Source organism: Pteropus alecto, unplaced genomic scaffold (assembly GCF_000325575.1).
Source record: "Pteropus alecto unplaced genomic scaffold, ASM32557v1 scaffold11, whole genome shotgun sequence".
NCBI classification, from domain to species: Eukaryota; Metazoa; Chordata; class Mammalia; order Chiroptera; family Pteropodidae; genus Pteropus; species Pteropus alecto.
The window spans coordinates 3,984,007-3,987,922 of NW_006431956.1; the positions used below are offsets into that span (position 1 = coordinate 3,984,007).

The window sequence follows — 3,916 nt, forward strand, 5'->3', positions numbered from 1 at the left end:
AGAATGTAACCCAAAGCCACTGTAACAAGAAGCTCCCAGAAACAAGCATGCCAGCCCTAGTAGTTTCTGGATCTCAGAGGAAACCTATCTGAGCCTAAGTATGAAGAAGCAGGAGGAGCCGAGATGAACCAGAGATGACGAAGAGGAAGACATGCTGAAATAATGAGGATGATGAGGATGGAACAAAGCTTACATTTACTGAGGATTCAGAATATGTCAGATACTGTACTAAGCACTTTACATCATTTTATTTCATTTTAACACAACTCCATGAGATAGGGTCTGTTATACCCAGTTTACTGATCAGTAAGTTGAGATGTAGAGAAGTTAACTGCCCAGTGTCAGCCAATGAGTGAAACTGGCAAGCTCGGCCCAGAAGCCAGGGAGTTTGACTGCAGTGATGTGTTTGACCCCACACCCAAGAAGGTGCAGTGCCCGTCCGATAAGACTGATAGAACTGGACACAGCAAGGCTTTCTGCACTGTGCTCTTGTCTCTGCGTTCCCACTGACCATTTACCCACTGTCTTTTCAGTTCCCTCTCTGACTTGGAACGAAAGAACAGAAAGTACTAAGCTGCACTAGGGCCGTGCACTAGTATTCCCCACGTTCCCTGCGGGCAACAAACAGGTGCCTTTCTCCATGGCCTTTGCTTCATTTTTACCATCTCCTCTACTTCAGTGACTGATGACAAAGCCCATAGCTAAGAGTGTGTACAAATTTCTGCAGTCCGTACCGGAAATCTGCTCCCTGTCAGTTTCTAAACCATAAAGTCTTCTTAGCACCTTTAACCTTTTCCCTTTGTTCTAGTACGTGAGAGCTGCACGGGAACAAAGTCCCTGCACATACATAATCACTGTGAAAAGCATTGCGTTACTCCCGTCACTTAAAAGATCTGGTCTGCGTTTACACAATCAAAACCAGTGTTGTTTCAGTACAATCAATTAGGAAATCCAGCTACCTTAATCAATTCACATCACATTCAGCCAATTTGGTCAATCAATGCATAATGACTTGTAAAAATGACCCAGATTAATGCTTTACCGTGTTTTCAGCATAAAAACCTAGTCCTGATGCTATTATATATGTCGATTACAGAAAACCCTGGGGGATAGTCTCACATCCCAATAGATCTGGAAATTTGCGAATAATACACTGTAACCAAATGTTTTCCTGGAATTTGACAAATTAAAACAGTCATCTTGGACACTGAGATTCTTGAGAGAGATTCAGTACCACTGAAATAACGAGGGGACAGTCATCTTTCTCCGGGGAATGAAGGGAGAAAGAGCAAATTCAGGGACACAAAGGGGCAGATGGCAGGAGGAAAGTTCCTCGTTCTGCCACTTTTTTTGTTAATAATAGAATGAGATGTCACATTGACACATATCCATTCTGCTAATATCCTTTACCCGTAGTACCATTGGCAAGTCTAAGTGACTGAGAAAATCTCTTTAAGTTTATCCAAAAAATAAAATATACAATAAATAACTAAAAATTCAGTCTTCGAACTGCTCTCTTGTGACTTCTTTTCCCCTTAAGGATTTCCATGATTAGTTTTTAGTTTAATTTGATACTTTAATTTAGCGTAATTTTACTTAGCGACTAAATAAAGATGTAGGAGAGGTAGGAGATTTTCCCTAATCTTATAGGTGTAGTGTTGATAGACAGATTACCACTTCCCTCCATTTGGCCTTTAATCCACGTGCTGTGTCAACATTTGTATGCCTTCTAAGTGTCGTGACCGAGGACAATTCTTATTATGGAAATATGGCCATAATGACCAGAAGAACAGCAGCCGAAGCCCTTGACCTTGTACTTTATGAGACTACCATTATGAATTAATTCATTTACTGCTCATAACAAGCTTTTCCAAGGTGTTTTAGTAGATACTAATATCAATCCCACGTTACACGTGAGGCACCGTTGCGCAAGTTAGAACCACAGTAATAATGTCTTATATTTTTGTAGAATAAAGAGCATCGTGCTTTGCAGGATCAGCCGGAAAGTAGCAAAATTTCAAAACTTCTAATCTTGAAGCTCTGAACAACAAGGTTTCCCCCGTAATGAAATAACCTCAGGGCCAAAGTGAAAACCCCTGACCTGATCATCTGTAACTCAGGCTGGGTTTAGAAAGCATCCTTGTAGGGCCCGCTTCCCTGAGCTTGCTTTCTTCACTGCCGCCTTCCCTTCAGTCTCAGCTCAGGCTCTGCATTTGGGCTTTTTATCCCTTCTCCGCTAACGAAGTGCCGGATGTACAGAGCATCATTCTGAGCTCCAAAGGGGTAGGGTTGATCCAAGTGTTTAGGTGTCTCTGAACCAGCACCATCTCTTCATTCACTTCAGTTCATTTTTTGTTTGTTTGTTTTTTGAAAGTTGTATTTCATGTGATTTTTTTACTTTCTCTAAAATAAACGAAGTTGTCCGCTAACAAGAGTTAAGCCTAGGACAGTGCAGTTACAACCAGTTTCACGTCCCACTGGAGTCCTGCTTGCACCTAGAAAGAGAACGGTTTGGTATTTGCTCTTGACTTGGACCGAAATAAAAGGCCAATATAGACTTTTTCTCACCTCGCATTTACTTTCATTAAACCGGTATCCTCGTGTGCCTGCACCCCATCGTGAGGCATTTGATTGTTGCTTTACTGATTTGCAGTATGTTCCAGGTTTGGAGCTGCAGATTCATACCTTCTCCAAAGAGCTCGGAGATTACAGCAGGGTCTTCATATAAAAGGAATGGGTTACTGTCAAGACTCACGTATTCATGTTAGAATGAATCTGTATTAGTAATAGGTATGGAGTAGATGAAATAAGACTGATCTAGGGTAGTCAATCTGCCTGACTTAAGTGAGTTTCAGATGCATCTAACAGCATGTAAATTTCCTAAATGTGATTAACAGCTTCATGCATGTGAGACCCATCAGCTACTGACAAAGCTTTCATAAGGGAATAAAAAAAAAATAGATCACAAATAAACAGATTTTCTTGAATTTTCCCTTTAGGGTTTTATCTTTTGCTACAGATTTTTATTCTTTCTACTTTTTTCGTATTTTAGAACAATATTTAAAACTTTTAAGGGTTCCTATATTATGGAGTAGAAGCAGAATAATTTTGCAGTGGCTAGCTTATAGCAAGCAGCACTATATTTCTACTTGGGGTGCTTCATTGACAGTACTTTTTTTTTTTTTTCCTTCAGCGAGGCAACCCTTGGTTGACCTCACAGATTGCAAGGACCTTGTCAGCTTACAATCACTTATTTTTTTACTTTTTATGCCTATAGCACCTGGTCTTCCTAGGTGGTCTCTCATCCAAGTACTAACCAGACCTGACCCTGCTTAGCTTCTGAGATCAGACGGAATTGGGCTTCTTCAGGGTGGCATGGCCGTAGACTTGACAGCTTATTAAATAAAACATACTCTCTTGTGTTTACTAATTTCCAAGCCCTCGAATCCTGAAAAATCAGTTCTTAATCATCTGTTTTCAATAGAATTTTAAGATGCTGAGTATTTTTCTCAGTCATCACCACTAATGTACTGATGTCATATCAAGTGTTACAGGGCTCAGAGGGCTTTTGAGGTTTTTAATTTTTAATTTTATGTATTATTATTTAGCATTCCTTAAGCTGTAGCATGGGACCTGGTAAAATTAGCACAAGTTGTTGGAGAGTCCCTCTAATTCCAAACCCTAGGTCTCTGGCATTTAAGCCGCCACTAAGTGCCTCTTGTAACTGCACAAAGAATTTAGCAGAGGAATTCTAGTCCCAGAGTCACCCAAGAAAAATGTAAGTGGGTCCTTCTCAGCCCCCAGAAGAGCCTCATTTGATGCCTGAAGGGAGACGAACAAACTTGCTCTCATAGTAAGGATTTTGCTCGAGTTAGATGCGTAAGACATCACATCTCAGGACCCTGCACTTCCCAAT

The 3,916-nt window shown here is 40.6% G+C and overlaps 1 pseudogene; it reads right to left on the reverse strand.

The window, feature by feature from the left end:
* Nucleotides 1–3,268: 3,268 nt before the first annotated feature.
* Nucleotides 3,269–3,387, reverse strand: LOC112475698 (annotated as a pseudogene).
* Nucleotides 3,388–3,916: the final 529 nt, after the last annotated feature.